General features: G+C 44.1%; 1 protein-coding gene across 1 annotated transcript in view; it reads left to right on the top strand.

The window, feature by feature from the left end:
- The first annotated feature begins 2,080 nt into the window (after positions 1 to 2,080).
- Positions 2,081 to 21,874, top strand: part of mindy4b (MINDY family member 4B) — a 90,946-nt gene continuing 71,152 nt past the window's right edge. Inside the window, exon 1 of the mRNA XM_060834016.1 lies at positions 2,081 to 2,128. The gene's annotated coding sequence lies outside the window, so the exon portion shown is untranslated. The remainder of the gene's footprint in view (positions 2,129 to 21,874) is intronic.

The following is a 21,874-nucleotide window of genomic DNA, read 5'->3' as shown; positions in this document are numbered from 1 at the left end:
GCTGGTATAATCATAGCATTTAAAAGGCATCTGGATGGGTAAATGAATAGGAATGGTTCAGCAATTTATAGACCAAATGCTGGCAAATGGGACTAGATTAATTTAGGATATTTGGTTGGCATGGACAAGTTGGACCAAGGGGTCTGCTTCCATGCTTTATCTCTGCTGGCTGTTCCCTGTTTCAATCTCTTCATTCCCATTTCTGCTCTTGCCACCATAGTGAACCAACTCCAAATCAAAGGCAGAAATGTATCTGACTGTATCCATGATGAACTACCTCTCAGAGGCTTTATTTGCTGCTCTCCAGCCTGGACTGCTGACTACACCATCATCTGAGAATACCTCTATTCCATTATCTTAATCAGAGGGAATGTTTAGAGTCCATAGAATTTCTACACTGCAGAAGCAGGCCATTTGGCCCATTGAGTCTACACCAACCCTCTGAAGAGCATCCCACCCAGACCCACACCTCTATCCCTGCATTGCCCCTGACTAATCCACCGAGTGCACATCCTGGACACTATGGGCTATTTAGCACGGCCAATCCACCTAACCTGCATATCTTCGAACTGTGGAAGGAGACTGGCGCACCTGAAGGAAACCCATGCAGACATGAGGAGAATGCTCAGAAGCCACACAGACAGTTGCCCAATGGTGGAATTGAACCCACGTCCCCAGTGCTGTGAGACAACAGTGTTAACCACTGAGCCATTAAGCTTTGCTCTCTCTGCCCCCTCCCTTCTTTAATGGCCTCCTTGAAATGCTCCTTTGTTTTACAATTTATTCACAGGATGAAAGCATCACTGGCTAGGCCAGCATTTATTGCCCATCCTTAATTGCCCAGAAGGGAGCTCAGGGACTCCAGACACATAATCCACGTTGTTATGTGTCTGGAGTCACATGTAAGCCAGACTAGGGATAAGGATAGCAGTTTCCTTCCCAAAAGGATGTTAATGAACCTGATGGGCTTTTCCGACAATTGACAACGGATTTGTGGTTATTGTCAGATGACTCTTTATTCCAGATATTTTTATTGAATTCAAATTCCACCATCTGCCTTGGCGTGATTCAAACCCAGGTCCTCAGAATATTATCTGGGTGTCTGAATTAACGGTCCTGTGATAATACCACAAAGCCATCACCTCCCGCATCAAGGGCTTTGGCCATGCATTCCTTATGTCTTCTTTGGCTTGGTTTCCATTTTGGTTTAATCACAACTTTGTCAAAAATATTTTGTTGCTAAATGCACAATATAGATTGTGATGAAATTCTCGGTTTCTTGAGTAGATTAGATTACTTACAGTGTGGAAACAGGCCCTTTGGCCCAACAAATCCACACCGACCCACCGAAGCGCAACCCACCCATTCCCCTACATTTACCCCTTACCTAACACTACAGGCAATTTAGCATGGCCAATTCACCTGACCTGCATATCTTTGGACTGTGGGAGGAAACCAGAGCACCCGAAGGAAACCCACACAGACACGGGGAGAACGTGCAAACACCACACAGTCAGTCACCTGAGGCGGGAATTGAACCCAGGTCTCTAGTGCTGTGAGGCAGCAGTACTAACCACTGTGCCACCGTGCTGCCCATAAAGTGTGAGTAAAGTCTCTCAGTGATTTCTCCTGCCTTCTCAAGTTGCTAGGTATTATAACCAGCACAACAGATTGAAGGATTGATACCATCGTTAACCTAGGATCAGTTGTCCAGTGTACACCATACACAGATCAACAGAGCTGTAAATTTGATTCAGTCCTTGAAATCACACCCATCTATCCATTATTCTGCTAGTTAAGCATTAAACCATAGTAAGTACTTAACGACTTCTAAAGAAAATTCTCTCTTCAGGCAAGTCTTGAGTCTTACTTATCGGGTCAGAGGCAGTCAACTCCTGATAAGAGTGAAACTCTCTTTTGTAATGAAAATGCAACTGCCAACTAATCCATAGAACTCAAATGATTTGTAGACGTTAAATCAGATTTTCCTCTAAGCAATTCTCGCATTGATACGGCACTCCTAGTTGTAGCAATGTAGCACTGCATGCAACAATAATTAACCTTGTCTCCTTAGTGGACAGAGTTACAGAAAGTACGTCGCATCACTCACCAGCTTACAGAGCGGCAGGTAAGGAGTTTTTAAGAGTCAGTTGCTTTTGCTGGGACAAGCAGCTGATTTCACTCTCCTCTCTCCCACTGGTAGATGGCTGTTTGTGCATTGGGAATGTTGTTCCAGCTTACACTGACACAAGCAGCATTATATCCAATTGCTTTTCATTCTAACAAGCATGTTTCCTTGCCTTAGTTTGAAAGGTAGCTGCTCAATGTGGGCACAAAACTTGGAAGGATTGTAAACGTAGGCGACGGTTTGGATCTCCAGAAGGGTGTAGACAAGGTGGTAGAGTGGGCAGATAGCTTCCACTCAGAGAAATGTGAGGTGATACATTTTGTTAGAAAGAACATTGAAAGACAACATAAAACAGTGGGTATAATTCTAAAGGGGATGAAGGAGCAGAGGGACTGGTGTGCAAACATGCACTGATCATTGAGAGTGGCAGAACAGGTACAGCAAGACCAACAGTAAAGCATACAATATCCTTCGCATTATTAATAGGGACATAGAGTACAAAAGCATGGAGGTGATGTTGAACTTGTATAAGACCCTTGTTAGACCTCAGCTCGAGTATTAGGTACAGTTGTGCGCATTATGTTTTTTTTAGATTAGATTACTTACAGTGTGGAAACAGGCCCTTTGACCCAACAAGTCCACACCGACCCGCCGAAGCGCAACCCACCCATACCCCTACATTATCCCTTACCCCTTACCGCTATGGGCAATTTAGAATGGCCAATTCACCTGACCCGCACATCTTTGGACTGTGGGAGGAAACCGGAGCACCCGGAGGAAACCCACGCAGACACGGGGAGAACATGCAAACTCCACACAGTCAGTCGTCTGAGTCGGGAATTGAACCCGGGTCTCCAGGCGCTGTGAGGCAGCAGTGCTAACCACTGTGCCACCGTGCCGCCCCTTAATTGTAGGAAACGAATATTGGTATTGGGGAAAGTGCAGGAGCAGTTTCTAAAAACAGTTTCAGGACTGAGAAACCTCAGTTGTAGAGACAGATTGAAGAAGTTTTGGGACTGTTTTTCTTGGAGAGAAGAAGGTTGAGAGGAGCTTTGATGAGGGTTTTCAAATTCCTGAGCCTCCCCCATTCACCTATTGTACTCTACTTTCTCCCCACCCCACCTTTATTTATCTCTCATTTATCTCTCCACCCTTCAGGCACTCTGCCTGTATTCCTGATGAAGGGCTTTTGCCCGAAACGTCGATTTTATTGCTCCTCGGATGCTGCCTGAACTGCTGTGCTATTCCAGCACCACTCTAATCTAGAAAGAAAGTGAATCAGGAGAAGCTGTTCCTGTGTGTAAAAGGCATAAAAACAAGAGGGGCATAGATTATCTGCAAAAGCAGCAAGGGTAAAGCAAAGAAAATCCTTTTTCACTCAGCAAGTCATTAGGGAAAGGAATACACAGCCTGGAAATGTAAAGGAGGCAAGGATAAAAATGATTTGCAAGGGGTTTTGGGATAAAGCAGCAGGTGTTCTGAAGAACGGTCATTGAACCCGAAACATTAACTCTGATTAGATTAGATTACTTACAGTGTGGAAACAGGCCCTTTGGCCCAACGAGTCCACACCGACCCACCGAAGCGCAACCCACCCATACCCCTACATTTACCCCTTACATAACACTACGGGCAATTTAGAATGGCCAATTCACCTGACCCGCACATCTTTGGACTGTGGGAGGAAACCGGAGCACCCGGAGGAAACCCACGCAGACACGGGGAGAACGTGCAAACTCCACACAGTCAGTTGCCTGAGTCGGGAATTGAACCCGGGTCTCAGGCACTGTGAGGCAGCAGTGCTAACCACTGTGCCACCGTGCCGCCCACCGTGCCTTCTCTCCATAGTTGCTGCCAGATCTGCTGAACTTTTCCAGCAATTTCTGGTTTTGTTTCTGATTTACAGCATCCGTAGTTCTTTGATTTTTTTTTGAACAGGGATGAAAAGTTCGACTCGAAACGTCGAATTCCCTATTCCTGAGATGCTGCCTAACCTGCTGTGCTTTAACCAGCAACACATTTTCAGATGAAAAGTTAGGGAGCATACATAACTGGGAAGCAGAGAAAGGGAAGAGGAGATAAAGTAAATGAGTCTGGTCTGGATTCCCACTGTAAGTTCATAAACCTTGATAGAAGACCAATTAATCCATTATCTCTGGGCTGTCTCATTGACAAGGGTTTCTCAAATTAGTCTGTTCCCATTAACAAGGGGAGGTGATGCCCAGGTGTATTGTCACTGGACTGTTAACCCAGAGACCTGGATAATGTTCTGGGGAAACCAGTTTAAAACCTGCCACAGCAGATGGTAGAAACTAAATTCAATAAATATCTGGAATTAAGGTCGAAAAGTGTGGCGCTGGAAAAGCACAGCAAGTCAGGCAGCACCTGAGGAGCAGGAGAATCGACGTTTTAGGCATAAACCCTTCAATAGAAATGTGGTGGGTGAAGTGGGCTGAGTGATAAATGGGAGGGTGGGGGTGAGGCAGCTGGGAAAGCAATAGACAAATGCAGGTGGGGATGATGGTGATAGGTCAGAGGGGAAGGTACAGTGGATAAGTGGGAAGGAAAATGGACAGATAGGACAGTTCAAGAGCACGATGTAGAGTTTGAGGGTGGGGTCTGGGATGAGGTGGGGGAAGGGAGATGAGGAAATTAGTGAAGTTGATGTCGATGCCATGTGATTGTCGGGTCTCAAGGTGGAAGATGAGGCGTTCTTCCTTCAGGTGTTGTGTGGCTTGGATTTGGTGGTGGAGGAAGCTTAGGACTTGCATGTCCTTGGTGGAGTGGGAGGGGGAGTTGAAGTGGTCAACCACAGGGTGGTGGGGTTGGTTGGTGTGTGTGTCCTGGAGATATTCTCTGAAGTGTTCTGCAAGCTGGCATCCTGGCTCCCCAACATAGAGGACACCACATCGAGAGCAGTGGACACAGTAGATGAGGTGTTTGGATGTGCAGGAAAATCTCTGCCGGGTGTCGAAGGATCGTTTGGGGCCTTGGATGGAGGTGATGGGGGAGGTGTGGGTGCAGGTTTTACATCTCTTGTGGTGGCAAGGGAAGGTGCCAGGAGTGGAGGGTGGGTTGGTAGGGGGCGTGGACCAACAAGGGTGTCACGGAAGGAATAGTTTCAGCGGAATGCCGATAGGGATGGGGAGGGAAATATATCTCTGATAGTGGGGTCTGATTGTAGATGGCAGTAATGACAGAGGATAATGCACTGTATCTGGAGATTAATGGGGTGGAAGGTGGGGACCAGGGGGGTTCTATCCTTGTTGCGGTTGGAGGGGTGGGGTTCAAGGGCAGATGTGCGGGAGTGGAGGAGATGCGCTGACGGGCATTATTGATCATGTGGGAGAGGAAATTGCAGTCCTTCAACTAGAAGGCCACCTGGGATGTCCTGGAGTAGAATTGCTCCTCCTGGCAGCAGATACAGTAGAGACAGAGGAATTGGGAGTAAGGGATAATGCTGGAGTGGGGGGAGACAGGACGCCAACTCACAGAATGTTTGAGGGAACATCCCTGAGACACATGCACTAAGCAACTCCACCGCCCTGTGGCTAACCACTTCAGCTCCCCCTCCCATTCCACCAAGGATATTCAAGTCCTGGGCCTCCTCAACCACCTGATGCCTGAAGAAAGAATGCCTCATTTTCCACTTTGGACCCTACAACTACATGGGATCGATGTTTATTTCACCAGTTTCCTCATCTCCCCTCATACCACTGCATCTCAACCGAACACTCCAACTCTGCACCACCCTCTCGAACTGTCCTACCTGTCCATCTTCCTTCCCACCTATCCACTCCACCCTCCCCTCCAACCTATCACCATCAATCCCCCACCTGCACCTACCTATCACCTTCCCAGTTTCCTCACCTGCCACCCCACCTCCAGCCTCATATCTGTCAGCCCCCATGCCCCCCCCAAACATTCCTGATGAAGGGCTTATGTTCAACTCTCCTGCTCTTCAGATGCTGCCTGACCTTTTCCAGCACCACACTTTTCGACTCTGATCTCGGCATCTGCAGTCCTCACTTTCTCATAATCTGGGATAAATGGTTGAATGATGGCCAAGAATTGAGGGTTAGGCAAACCTCATCTGGTTCACTACTGTCCTTTATGGGAGAAAACTGTCATCCTTACTTGGTCTCACCTACATGTGACTCCAGACCCACAACAATGTGGTTGACTCTTTACTACCTTCTGGATGGGAAATAAATGCTGACCTAGGCAGGAACACCCTTATCCAATGATTGCATTAAAAAAAAACAATTCTTTCCACTTGTGCCATTGCAAAATATTTGTTTGAAAGTATATTAAATGATGCTTTGCTGAGGTATTACCAGAACTAGCCTTGTCTTCAATGTAACTGCAGATGACATTGTTTGAACATAGTTTTGTTGCCAACGAGCCTTAGACATTATTGAGCAGTGTGTTCATAAACCTGACTGAGGAATGTCAATCTCACCACTTTGGTGACAACATACCATCGAGAGAGTTGTTTTAAATTCCAGATTGCATTGATATAAATGTCACTATGGCTGTACGCTTTCTTCTCGTTGTTTACAGGAGAACTGATTGTCACTGTGACCTATCGAACCATTTTATATATGAAAGCCTCCTTTGAGGTTGACTCGTCCCTTACACAATGACCACTCAAAGACACGGTCTGATAATCTACACCTGAGATTTTACAGAACAACGGGTGCTGATAGCACTTGGCCACTCCTATCATTGCTTGAGCAATTACAAAATTCACCCATTAGCTTCCTTGGTCTCCATGAATTTCAGGTTCAAAGCGTCCCTTAATAATGCTGAGAGATGGCTGCATTGTTTGGAATGGGATGAGAAATCAGGGAGGTGTGTGTGTGTGTGTGTGTGTGTGTGTGTGTGTGTGTGTGTGTGTGTGTGTGTGTGTGTGTGTGTTCTGAATCAGAGCACAGAACAGTACAGCATAGGCCCTTTGGCCCATAATGTTGTGCTGAACATGACACCAAGTTAAACTAATCCCTTCTGCCTCCCCTTGGTCTATATCCCTCCATTCTTTACTTAATCATGAGTTATTTAAAAGTCCCTTAAACACCCATGTCATATCTGCCTCAACTACCACCCCAGCAGCACATTCCAAACTCCTACTATTCTCTGTATAAAAAATCCTGCCCCTCACATCTCCTTTGAACTTTCCCCCTCTCACCTTAAATGCATGCTCCCTAGTATTAGACTTTTCAACTTTGGAGTCATGAGGTTCCAGGGAATTAAGCATTGACATGTCAATTCACTGTTAAGGGAAGTGCTGCATTGTGGGAGGTGCAGAATCATAGAATTGTTATGGTGCAGAAGGAGACCATTCCCCCAGGGTCCCTGCAGTGGTTCCAATAACTAGTTCCAATCTTCTGCCTTTTCCCCATTTCCTTTTACATCATTTCTAATCTGAGGCCTCAGGTACCTGAAGAAGGAGCAGCTCTCCAAAAGCTTGTACTTTCAAATAAACCTGTTGGACTATAAGCCTGGTGATGCGTGATTTCTGACTTTGTCCATATTGCCGGGCAGTGCATTCCACACTCTTACAACTTGCTGAGTGAAAAGCTTTTCTTCATATCACCCTTACCTCATTGGCATGTCACTTTAAATCAATACCCTCTCATTCGTTATTCTTTTACAAGCAGGAACACCTTCTGTTTATCAACTCTATCCAATTTTGAGAACCTCTAACAAATCTCCTCTCAGCCTTCTTCTCTCCAAGGAGAACGGTCTCAGATTCCTTAGTCTCGATACGATACTCACCTTTAAGAGACACTTAGACAACCACATGAATAGGCAGGAAGTAGAGGAATATGGATCATGTGCAGGCAGATGGGATTAGTTTAGAATGGCTTCATGGTCAGTATAGACATGGTGGGCTGAAGGGCCTGCATTTGTGTTGTGCTGTTCTTTTACTCTGTGCAGACCTTTTTTTAAACCACAGGTCAGGTCAAATAAATGTTCTTATCTTTTGCCAAGTCCATTGCTTATCAGGACTGCAGGAAAAATAGACCCCACTTCTTACAAGTCTGCATTTGCAAAAGCAATTATTCTTTACTGATGCACAGAAAACTTGAGTGATTAGTATTTGCAGGGATTCAGTACAAATTTCTTCCCTGCATTTTCACCTTTAATTATTTTATCCTATCCCACCCTGGTTAGGTACTTTCATTCCAAACCATATCCTGTTGGACCATTTGTCTGAGCAACATGTTCCTAGCACTTTATCAGTACCTCTACTGAGACAGTATGGGCTGAGGTTAGAGACAGGAAAGGAGAGATCACCCTGTTGGGAGTTTTCTATAGGCCTCCAAATAGTTCCAGAGATGTAGAGGAAAGGATTGCAAAGGTAATTCTGGATAGGAGTGAGAGTAACAGGGTAGTTGTTATGGGGGACTTCAACTTTCCAAATATTGACTGGAAACGCTATAGGTTGAGTACTTTAGATGGGTCAATTTTTGTCCAATGTGTGCAGGAGGATTTCCTGACACAATACGTAGACAGGCCAACAAGAGACAAGGTCACATTGAATTTGGTACTGGGTAATGAACTGGCCAGGTGTTAGACATGGAGGTAGGTGAGCACTTTGGTGATAGTGACTACAATTCGGTTACGTTTATTTTAGCAATGGAAAGGAATAGGCACATACTACAGGCAAAAGTTATAGCTGGGGGAAATGCAATTATGATGCAATTTGGCAAGATTTAGGATGCATAGGATGGGGAAGGAAACTGCAAGGGTTGGGCACAATTGAAATGTGGAGCTTATGCAAGGAGCAGCTACTGTGTGTCTTTGATAAGTACGTACCGGTCAGGCAGGGAGGAAGTTGTCGAACGAGGGAGCCATGGTTTACTAAAGAAGGTGAGTCTCTTGTCAAGAGGCGGGAGGCGACTTATGTAAAGATGAGAAGTGAAGGTTCAGTTAGGGCACTTGATGTTACAGGTTAGCCAGGAAAGACTTAAAGAGAGAGCTAAGAATAGCCAGGAGGGGAAGTTAGAAGTCTTTGGCAGGTAGGATCAAGAAAAACCCCAAAACTTTCTACAGGTATGTCAGGAGTAAAAGAATGACTAGAGTAAGATTAGGGCCAATCAAGGACAGTAGTGGGACGTTGTGTGTGGAGTCCGAGGAGATAGGAGAAGCGCTAAATGAATATTTTTCATCCGTGTTCACTCAGGAAAAAAAACAATGTTGTCACAGAAAATACTGAGATACAGGCTACCAAACTAGATGGCATTGAAGTTCATAAGGAAGAGGTGTTAGCAATTCTGGAAAGTGCGAAAATATATTAATTCTCTGGGCTGGATGTGATTTATCCTAGGATTCTCCGGGAAGCCAGGGAGGGGTTTGCAGAGCCTTTGGTTTTGATCTTTATGTCGTCATTGTCTACAGGAATAGTGCCAGAAGAATGGAGGATAGCAAATGATGTCCCCTTGTTCCAGAAGGGGTGTAGAGCCATCCAGGTTGGTAGGGTTGTTAAGAAGGGATAGGGCATGTTAATTTTTATTGATAGAGGGATTGAACTTCGGAGCCATGAGGTCATGTTGCAGCTGTCCAAAACTTTGTTGCGGCCGCATTTGAAGTATTGCATACAGTTCTGGTCACCGCATTATAGGAAGGATGTGGAAACATTGGAAAGGATGTAGAGGAGATTTACAAGGTTGTTGCCTGGTATGGAGGGAAAGTCTGACGAGGAAAGGCTGAGGGACTTGAGGTTGTTTTCATTAGAGAAAAGAAGGTTAAGAGGTGATGATCAGAGGATGAGATAGGATGGACAGTCAGAGCCCTTTTCCTCAGATGGTGATAGCTAGCTCAAGGGGACATAGCTTTAAATTGTGGGGTGATAGATATAGGACAGATGGCAGAAATAGTTTCTTTACTCAGAGAGTAGTAAAGACATGGAATGCCCTGCCTGCAACAGTAGTGGATTCACCAACATTAAGGGTATTTAAATGGCCATTAGATATGCATATGGATGATAATGTAGGATAGATTAGATTACTTACATTTTTTAGATTAGATTATTTACAGTGTGGAAACAGGTCCTTTGGCCCAATAAGTCCACACAGACCCACCAAAGCGCAACCCACCCAGACCCATTCCCTTATATTTATCCTTTCACCTAACACTACGGGCAATTTAGCATGGCCAATTCACATCTGCACATCTTTGTGATTGTGGGAGGAAATCGGAGCACCTGGAGGAAACCCACACAGACACGGGGAAAATGTGCAAATTCAACACAGTCAATCACCTGAGGCGGGAATTGAACCTGGGTCTCTGGCGCAGTGAGGCATCAGTGCTAAGCACTTGTGCCACCGTGCCGCCCAAGATGAGCTTTAGATTAGTTTCTTAGGTTGGCACAACATCGAGGGCTAAAGGGCCTGTACTGTGCTGTAGTGTTCTATGTTCTATGTTGTGGAAGTTTACCAGCTAGTTTAGCAAGTTTATTCAGCAAGTAACTCAAGCACACAGTGCAGGAATGTTTAATCCAGTCTGTGGTGAGTTAACTGGTCTCAGCCAGAATTCTGAGCAGCGTCCTCCAATGGTTATCAGAACCCTGGGATTAACAGAGGAAGGTGGGATGGTGGGTAGGAATCAGACATAACCTGGATTCCCTTTAGCTAGTGATTCCTGTTGGATGTGGACCTTGTTCAGATCCTGAGAGCAGACTTGGGCTCTGCTCAGTCAGTTACATTCTGGCACTTACCATCTTTGATTTGATTTGATTTATTATTATCACATGTACAAAGGTACAGTGAAAAGTTTTGTTCTGCGTGCAGTACAGACATACCATGCAAAGTGCAATAGGGTAATAGAACATATTGAACAATACAATGTTACAACTGCAGAGAAGGTGTGAAATGAGTGAGATCAATTTTCAAATTTAAAATTTGACAGGTCCATTCAAAAGTCTAACAAAAGAAAGGGGAGAGTTTGTTCTTGAATCTGTTGGTACATGTGTCTAAGCGTTTGTGTCTTCTGCCCGATGGAAGAGGTTGGAAGAGACTATAACCGGGCTGGGAGGGGTTTTTGATGATGTTGGTTGCCTTCACGAGGTAGTGAGAAGTGTGGGTGGAGTCAATGGATGGAAGGCTGGTCTGTGTGAAGAGCTGGGCTGTGTTCACAACTCTGTAATTGCTTACGGTTCCATTTGAATAGGACTGCATTTGCTGTCACCAAGGATCAAGTGCATTAGCAGCAACATCTATCATAAATAGCTCCAAGTTTCAAATACCAATTAATGATACAATTTAAATGAAAGAGTATATGTTTCAGAGAACTAAACTGTCAAAGTAATATGGAACTTTTATTTTAGTTTTCAAAAATCAGCTTAAACGTGATTGTACAGTCAGCAATCAATGATGAGGTGATGTCAGCAATTGTATTAAGCCTAACAAGTGAGACACTGAAGGCTGCTTAGCAAACAACACCAGAATAGGGGAATACAGGGCAAATATTCAAATATAATTATGCAGCATAATGATACTTGCTATTTTAATTAATTGAAAATATGCCTTTCAATATGGAATTCTACATTCAACCTCATTACACAGAAAAACACAGCACAAAAAAAAGCCATTCAGCCTTTTGTACCAACTCTTTGAAAGAACAATATTCAACATGGAAACAAGGGACAAGAGTGGGCAGAAGGGCTTATGCCTGAAACGTCGAATCTCCTGTTCCTTGGATGCTGCCTGACCTGCTGCGCTTTTCCAGCAACACATTTTCAGCTGACCTGTTCTGCCATTCATTAAGATCATGACTGATTGACTTTAACCTCAACTTTACAATCCGTATATCCCTGATAACCTTTATTCCCTCAGCAACGAAGAATCTATCTACCTCTGCCGTAAAAATATTTCAAGATTCTGCATCTACTTAGTCCCAAACCCTTGATCTTTTCACATACACTTGCATTTTTTTTCCTTAGCAAATATTTAGGCCATGCTGCATGACAACAGTATATTTCCTTTCCTAAAGGACATTAGTGAACCAGGTGCATTTTTACAAGAATTGTATCAATTGCCTAGCACTTCTTTTAATTTCAGATTTTATTGGAATTTAAAATTTGCTCACCGGCCATAGAGTCATGCAGTCATACAGCACGGAAACGAACACTTTGGTCCAACCAGTCCATAATCCCAGACTAAACTAGTGCCACCTTCCTGCTCCGGGCTCATATCCCTCCAAATCTTTACAATTCGTATATCTATCCAAATGTCTTTTGAACATTATAATTATACCCACATCCACCACTACCCTCTGTGTAAAAAATGTGCCTCATGTCTTTTTTAAATCTCTCCTCTCACTTTAAAAATGTGCCTCTTAACCTCCTATGCTCCCTGAAAAAAGTCCCAGCCTAGCCAGCCTTTCTGTGTAACTCAAACCTTTCATACCCGGCAACATCCTGGTAAATCTCTTTGAACCCTTTCCAACTTGATAATATCCTTCCTATAACTGGGTGACCAGAATTTGACACTATTCCAGAAGAGGCCTCACCAATGTCCTGTACAACTTCAACATGGTGTCCCATCTCTTATACTCAAAGGACTGAGCAATAAAGGCAAGTGTGCCAAATGCCTTCTTAACCACCCTGTCTATAGGTGATGCAAACTTCAAAGAATTATGTACCTGCACCCCTATGTCCTTCTGTTCTACAACACTACCCAAGGCCCTATCATTAATCGTATAATCATTACCCTTGTTTGGTATACCAAAATACAATAGCTCACATTTATCCAGATTGAACTCTATCTGTCATTTTTCAGCCCATTGACCCATTTGACCAAGATCCCTTTGTAGTTATATAGGACTTGAATGCATTGCTTATAGAGCATTAAACGTACAGGCTTGGGAATATAGCTGAGAGTGTGGTGCTGAAAAAGCATAGCAGGTCAAGCAGCATCCGAGGAACAGGAGAATCGACATTTCAGGCATAAGCCCTTCATCAGGAATGAGGCTTGTGGATCGGGGCTGAGAGATAAATGGGAGGGGCTTGTGGGTCAAGGCTGAGAGATAAATGGGAGGTAAAAGATGATAGGTCAGAGGGGGAGTGAAGGACGGGTCCGGAGGGCTGTGCTAAATTGGAGGCTTGGGATTGGGATAATGTGGGTGAAGGGGAAATGAGGAAGCTATTGAAATCCACATTGATACGCCTTGGGATCCTGCAACCACACGTCCATCACTGCCCCCTCTCACCCATCACTTTCTCACTCACCTTCATCCACCTATCGTTTTTTCAGCCAACTCCCCCCAACCCCACCCTCCCTCCCATTTATCTCTTGGCCCCGACCCACAAGCCTCATTCCTGATGAACGGCGTATTCCCAAAACATTGATTCTCCTGCTCCTCAGATGCTGCCTGCCCTGCTGTGCTTTTCCAGCACCACACTCGACTCTGATCTCCAGCGTCTGCAGTCCTCACTTTCTCCACCTTAGGATTATAGCCCACTGACTCAAACACTGCCCCACCATCTACATGACACTAGGAATTAAATGACAACTTTCAAGAGTTACCATTGTGATAATTAATAAGAACCATCCTCACAACTTTTGATTTCAGTGTGCCATAAATAGACTGTCTCCAGGTCACACAATGAGAAGCTCATACTTTGTTAAGTACGGGATGAATTATAGGAATGCAGAGATGACTGATTGATATGGTACTGTATTTTAAGAAGGCTTAAGCAGCTCAATTAAAAGGCAATAAATTGCATCTTTAATCATGGCAATATAACAGGTCAAACACTTCCACAAGCTACTTCTCATTTTGCTTTTTTAAAATTGAATGAATAAATCTGGCTATGGAGGATAACAATGTAGATCTGTTGTGCATACATTACAATTTGCATTCAGTTTAATCTATAAAAGATGCACATTTACTGCGAGGCTCCAGCACTCAGCTCTACTCTGTTTCATTTATTTTACTGAATGTAGTTCAGTTGATAGAGCATTCATAAAGATGTACAGCACAGAAACAGACCCTTCGGTTCAACTCATCCATGCCAACCAGATAAATTGATCTAGTCCCATTTGCCAGCACTTGGCTCATATCCCTCCAAACCCTTCCTATTCATATACCCATCCAGATGCCTTTTAAATGTTGCAATTGTTCCAGCGTCTACCACTTCCTCTGGTAGCTCATTCCATTCATGCACCACCCTCTGTGTGAAGGAGTTGCCCCTTAAGTCCCTTTTAAATTTTTCTCCTCTCACCCTAAACCTATGCCCTCTAGTTCTGGACTCCCCCACCTCAGGTAAAAGATCTTGTCTATTTACCCTATCCATGCCTCTCATGATTTTATAAACCTCTTATAAGGTCACCCCTCAACCTCTGACACTCCAGGGAAAACAGCCCCAGCTTCTCCCTATACCTCAAACTCTCCAACCTAGCTTCATCCTTGTAAATCTTTTCTGAATCCTTCAAGTTTCACAACATCCTTCCAATAGGAGGGAGACCAGTTTGCACACAGTATTCCATAGGTGTCCTGTACAGCTGCAACATGACCTCCCAACTCCTATACTCAATGCACTGACCAATAAAGGAAAGCATACCAAACACCTTCTTCACTATCCTATCTACCTGCGACTCCGCTTTCATTTTTCTTGTATTTTGTTGAGGATGTTTTCTAGGCCATTAGAAAAAACATGTATTGATTTCCTCCAGTGACTCAGTGAGAAGTAATTAAGATTTAGTAAGAGTATTAAAAATTCAAAAACATGCATATGCACCAACACTTACCGTCTTTAAGTTTAATAGCTGCATGCTAATAGTTAGATTTCATGACCAATGTTATCAGGTGATGTTAGGTCATGTGGAACTGGTAGCTGTGAACCTCACTTCCAGTGAGGTCTAGCTCAAGGGTGCCTCTATCTATAGTGTGAATGGGCATTAGCCAAGGGGTCTGGACAGTTGGTTTGTAATGTGGAATGATGCCATCATTGCGTGTTTAATACCGGCAGTGGCTGAGTTTATCAGAAAGGTCCCTGTTTCTCTTGCCTGAACTGTGGTGACCCTTAGCTTAAGCTGCCACCTGTCATCTCTGTCGAAGGAGTGAGTGGAATTATAATTACTTTTAGCAATAGAGTCATACAAGACGGAAACAGACCCTTCGGATCAACCCGTCAGTGCCAACCAGACATCCCAATCTGACCTCATCCCATTTACCAGCATTTCCCTCTGAACCTGTCCTATTCATATACCGATGCAGATGCCTTTTAAATGTTGTAATTGTACTAACCTCCACCATTTCCTCCGGCAGTTTGTTTCATACACGCACCACCCTCTGTGTGAAAAAGTTGCCCCTCAAGTTCCTTTTGAATCTTTCTCCTCTCACCTTAAATTTATGCCCTGTAGCTCTGGACTCCCCAACCCAGGGAAAACCCCCAGCTCTTCACCCTATCCATGCACCTCATGATTTTACAAGCCTCTATACAGTCACATTCAGCCTCCAACACTCCAGGATAAAAGGCCTAGATTATTCAGTCTCTCCCTTTTGCTAAAATCCTCCAATCCCAGCAACATCCTTTTCTGCAACTTCTCGAGTTTAACAACATTCTTCCTATTAAAGGGTGACTAAACTTGCAGACAATATTCCAAAAGTGTCTTGACCTACGTCCTATACAGCCTCAGCATAATGTCCCATTTCCTATACTCGATGTTATGACCAATGAAGGCAAATGTGCCAAATGCCTTCTTCACCACCCCACCTACCTGTAACTCTACTTTCAAGGAGTTCTGCACCTGCACCGCTGGGTCTCTTTGTTCGGTAACACTCCCAGAGCTCTAACATTGAGTGTAAAAGTCCTGCCCTGATTTGCCTTGCCAAACTGCAGCACCTCACATTAATCTAAATTAAACTCCATCTGCCACTCCTTACCACATTGGATCATCTGATCAAGATCCCATTGTACTCTGAGATAATCTTTTTCGTTATCCACAACACCACTTATTTTGGTGTTATCTGCAAATTTACTAACCACACCTCCTATATTCACATCCAAATCATTTATATAAGTGACAAAAAGCAATGGACCCAGCACCAATCCTTGTGGCACACCTTTGGTCACAGTCCTCCACTGCGAAAAGGAATCCTTTACCACCACCCTCTGCTTCCTACCTTCAAGCCAATTTTGTTTCCAATTGGCTAGTTTCCTCTTAGATCCCATGTATCTAACCCACTAACCAGTCTACCAAGAGGGAGGCGATAACCAAGTGGTATTGTTGCTGGAATGTTAATCCAGAAATGCATATAATTTATGGGGACCCGAGTTTTAAACCTGCTATGGCAGGTCATGGAATTTGACTTCAAACAAAAAAATCTGGAATTAAATGTCTAATGATGACCATTAATCCATTGTCGAAAAACCCATCTAGTTGACTAATGCCCTATAGAGAAGGAAACTGCCATCCTTGTCTGGCCCACATGTGATTCCTAACAATTGCTTTTGGGCAATTCGGGATGGGCAATAAATGCTGGGCCAGACATCCCGAATGAATATATTTATTAAACAACCCTGCAGAACCTTGTCAAATGCCTTGCTGAAGACCATATCGACAACATTTTACCATGCATTGTCACCTCTTCAAAAAACTCAGACAAGTTAGTGAGACACGATTTCCCATGCACAAAGCCATGTTGACTATCCCTAAGCAGTCCTTGTCTTTCCATTTGCACGTAAATCCTATCCCTGAGAATCCCCTCTAACAACTTACCCACCACTGACATCAGACTCACTGATCTATGCTGTAGTTCCTGGCTTTTCCTTACAGCCTTTATGAAGTAATGGTTCCACATTAGTCAACTTCCAGGCTTCCAGCACCACACGTGTGCCTGTCAATGACACACGTATCTCTACTGGGGGTCCACAATCTCTTCCCCAACTTCTTACTAAGCTCTGGGAAACATCTGATCAGGACTTCCTTTATACTTTGAAATAGTTAACAATTTGTTCAGGTTTGCACTAGCACTCCTCAATTATTGAAGACTCCTAGAACCTGGCTGTTTGTTTATACAGAACTGAGTTTGTTTACCATGTTTAGAGCTATGAAGTAGGTAAACACGAGGGGGGTGGGGGAAGATATAAAAAGGACCTAAAGAGCAAGTTTCACAGAGTGTGGTGCGTGTTTGGAATGAGTTGCCAGAGGAAGTGATGGAGGCTGGTACAATTACAAAGTTTAAAGGGCATCTGGATGGATATCTGAATAGGAAGGGGTTAGAGGGATGTGGGCCAAATGCTGGCAATTGGGACTAGGTTAATTTAGGATATTTAGATTAGATTAGACTTACAGTGTGGAAACAGGCCCTTCGGCCCAACAAGTCCACACCGACCCGCCGAAGCGCAACCCCTTCATTTACCCCTTACCTAACACTACAGGCAATTTAGCATGGCCAATTCACCTGACCCGCACATCTTTGGACTGTGGGAGGAAACCGGAGCACCCGGAGGAAACCCACGCAGACACGGGGAGAATGTGCAAACTCCACATAGTCAGTCGCCTGAGTCGGGAATTGAACCCGGGTCTCAGGCGCTGTGAGGCAGCAGTGCTAATCACTGTGCCACCGTGCCGCCCACTGTCAATGGACGAGTTGGACCGAAGCCCACCAGATATCCTAAATTAACCTGTATAGCTGTATGTATGTATGTATGTATAACTTCATCCCCCTTAAAGCAAAATACAACAAATGCTGGAGTCTGAACAGCTGCAAAGGAGAGTAATATTGCACTGAGAAAGTACAATGTAGAATGGCTGTCTTCTCTCTCTTCACACTTGCTGCCAGACTTGCTGGGTTTCTCCAGCACTTTCACATGTGTTCTTCATGTTTCAATGCTAAGCTTCTGACTGAAGCTTCTAGAGGAGCAGGGCAACTTGAAAGGTGGCTTTCTGATTTTCACATTGAACTACACATGTGCTCAAGCCAGAGGTTTCTGTCTGGTTCAGTAATGGTGAGCACTGAGATCCTCACCGTTATTCCTATGACAATATCCTAGCTAATGCCTATTATGTTGTCTATGTCATGTAGCTATCAATTGATTAGATTAGACTAGATTCCCTACAGTGTGGAAACAGGCCATTCGGCCCAATAAGTGCACACTGACCCTCCAAAGAGTAACCTACCCAGACCCATTTCCTTCTGACTAATGCACCTAACACTATGGGCAATTTAGCATGGCCAATCCCTCTGACCGGCACATCTTTGGACTGTGGGAGGAAACCTGAGCATCCTGACCACGGGGACACGCAGACACGGGGAGAATGTGCAAACTCCACACAGACAGTCGCCTGAGGATGGAATTGAACGCAGGTCCCTGGCACCGTGAGGCAGCAGTGCTAACCACTGAGCCACCTTGCCACCCTACAATTCAATTCAATTCCAGCCTCAGGCAACTATCTGTGTAGCTTTTGCACACTCTCTCTGTGTCAGCGTGGGTTCCCTCCGGGTGCTCCGGTTTCCTCCCACAGTCCAAAGATGTACAGGTCAGGTGAATTGCCATGCTAAATTGCCCATAGTGTTCAGCGCATTAGTCAGAGGGAAATGAGGCTGGGTGGGTTATCTTCAGTGGGTCGATGTGGACTTGTTGGGCTGAAGGGCCTGTTTCCATGCATTAGGGAATATAATCTAATCAAAAAACCCTGCTAGTGGAGTCCCATGGGGACCCACGATTGCTGTTCACCATTTTATCAATAAGATGGATGAAGGCGAGGGAGACCTGAAACATTGACACTGTTTCTCTCTCCACACTTGCTGCCAGACCTGCTGAGGTTCTCCAGCAATTCCTGTTTTTGTTTCAAGCATTTACAATATTTGCGTAGCTGAGGTGTGACTTCCTTGATTCTTTACAGAGATTTGGACAATACGGAGGTGTTTACAGTTGTCCATCCCATAGCAGTAGAAGCACAGTCACTGAATATACTCAGTCATTGTTTTTTTTATTTCAAAAATATACTTGAATATGCTGCCATTGTATTGGGACACTGATGAATGCTAACATTCTGCAGGTCCTGTGGGAATATTGAGGGGATAATGTGCCTACTGATATCAGGTAGATGGTAGAGTAAGTGTCCCCTATTCTACTTTCTCTTTCTTCCTGTTCATAAGAGTACCCATTGTGTAGCAGCCATGAGTTGGTGCAATTATTGCTTTATCACCTGAATTTCCTGTTTCAAGAAGTGATCACATTACAAAAACATAGCTTTTATTACAATCAATAATGCAAAACAAAACCACTCTTGGTTAATGAGGGATGTGGAATTAAGCACATGATGGCCTCCCAGGTCCATAGCAAACAGAATAATGAAAAGAAGCATGTCCACATAGCTCAGTTGCCATGGTAACAAGTGGCTCAGAGGTTAATAGATGTCTGATTGGGCCATAGTTCTTTCAGCTTGGAATCTGTGAGGGTCTTTAGATTAGATTAGATTAGATTACCTACAGTGTGGAAACAGGCCCTTCGGCCCAACAAGTCCACACCGACCCGCCGAAGCGAAACCCACCCATACCCCCATCCCTACATTTGCCCCTTAACTAACACTACGGGCAATTTTGCCATTAGCTTCCTCATCAGAGGTGACTTCTGTACTGAGTTGGATGATCAGCTATGATCATATCAAATGGGGGAGTAGATACGAAAGGCCGAATGGCCTGTCTCTGCTTCTATTTTCTATGTTTCTATGTAACTCAGTTGAAAAGACAAAGTTAATAACAGTGAGTTGGGGTTTCCATGAGATTTTAATCACATGCAGATACATTTCTTGATACCTGCTGAAAGTTAACTTTCTCTCTGGGGTGTGGAGAGAAATGAAAAGATTTATCTCGGCAGTGAGAATCTGATTTCACTCTAGCCCAATTAAATCCACTTGCCCACCATTAGTCTCACAACCACTAGAACCAGAAAACCTTGCCCATTGTATTTTCCACAGAGAAACAGGCCATTCTGTCCAATGAGTTCATATTGTAATTTATATTCCACAGCAGCTTCCTCCTGAGCTTATTCATCTAATGCCTTTTTTTCCTTCCTCTCTCCATAATTTGATTCTCTAGCTCCCCCCTAAAGATTTGCTTCTGCCCCTCACCTCAACGATCTTATGTGGTACCAAGTTGCATTCTCTTTATTAAAGAATTTATCAGTCACAATTTTACTGTAATGGGGTCTTCAGCAACAGGTGGCGATATTGAGGGAGGGCACCAAGCAGGGATGTCCAAGCAGTTGAACGGATGCTCTCTGAAGGAAAGGCTGTGTTTTGGAAAGTGCCTTTGTGGGCAGAGGGAGAGACAGACAGAGAGATGTAAACGCTGTATTCCTCGTTTAACCTTAATCTCCGTCCATGATTATAAAGACCTGTTGCCAATGAAATAAAGAATCAATGCCCACCATCCCCCCCCCCCCCCCCCCAATTTGGTATGATCACAGCTGATCATGCAACTCAGTACAGAAGTCACCTCTGACGAGGAAACTAAAGGCAAGATGACCCAGGAGGACCCTCACTGACACAAAGCTGAAAGAACTATGGCCCACTCAGACATCTGTTAACCTCTGAACCACTTGTTACCATGGCAACTGAGCTATGTGGACATGTTTCTTTGGACTGTCTGTGTGCTTATATCATGTGGTATAATTATGCATAAATAACAACACTTTATCTGTGTCTATCCTAACAAAGCCTTTCATAGTCTTAAACAGCTTTATTCGTCACCTCTTGGAGTTCTCTTCTCTAAACAAGAACAGAAGATTGAGAGATGATCAATAAAGCTGTATGACTTCTCAGTTCTTATAGAGGTCCAATAAATCGTTTCTGCACTTTCTCCAGTACATAAATGATCGAGATGGATGAAAGAACTTCTAAATTTGTAATTATCACTTTGCATGAGGTAAGCACATGCTCTAGCACCTACATGGACCCAAACTCTCAGCATGAGTCAGCCCCTTCAGGAGCTGAAGGGAGAGAATGGAACAAAATGTCACCATGTTATTTTTGAATTCTGGCTCTAGAAAGTTGTTATGCTGCCAAATGTTGCCTACCTCACCCCAACTATTTAAATTACGCACTGCAGAGCGCGAGAATGATTTAGTCACAGCTTCCTTGTGATAGTGTGTTACTTCAATGACAGATTTTCAAAACTAGGTGTTAAGGTTTTGCAGATGAGAGAGAGACAGCTTGTGTTTATACAAGTCAACAAACCAAGAGCAGCCAGTCCTGATATCAAACTCAGACGTTTCCTTCATGGAAGGTTTTATTTGTTTAAAACTTCATATGCATCATTCAGAAGTTATGTACTGAGAATTGTTAGGGTAGCATGAATTGAAAGTATTACCTGTGCTGGAATAATCATTTCCCCCTCTCTGGTGTTGACTTCTGATAAATAATAAGTGTATGGTATCTTGTCACATCAGAACTTCTGAAATTGTTATTGTGATGCAGATAAGCATGGCAACTCATTCTTCATGGGATCAGTGAATTATGGAATTACTATGGTGCAGAATAAGGCTATTCAGCCCATCATACCTGCGCTGGTTCTATTGTTTGGTACCAAGCTCCTGTCCTTTCCCCATATGCCTGCACACCATTTCTATCCAAATAATTGTCTCGGTGGGAGGGTGTGGGTGGTGGGAGGAGGGTGATTTGGGCTGTTTGGGAAGTCCAGAACTAGAGGGCACAAGTTCAGGATGAGAAGGGAAAAAGTTAAAAGGGACCTAAGGTTTAAAAAGGAGCTGAAGGTCAACACTTTCAC

The sequence above is a fragment of the Hemiscyllium ocellatum genome, chromosome 13, assembly GCF_020745735.1.
Source record: "Hemiscyllium ocellatum isolate sHemOce1 chromosome 13, sHemOce1.pat.X.cur, whole genome shotgun sequence".
Classification (NCBI taxonomy): Eukaryota; Metazoa; Chordata; class Chondrichthyes; order Orectolobiformes; family Hemiscylliidae; genus Hemiscyllium; species Hemiscyllium ocellatum.
The sequence above is the reverse complement of the archived record's forward strand: the minus strand, read 5'-3'. Positions and strand labels throughout refer to the sequence as shown.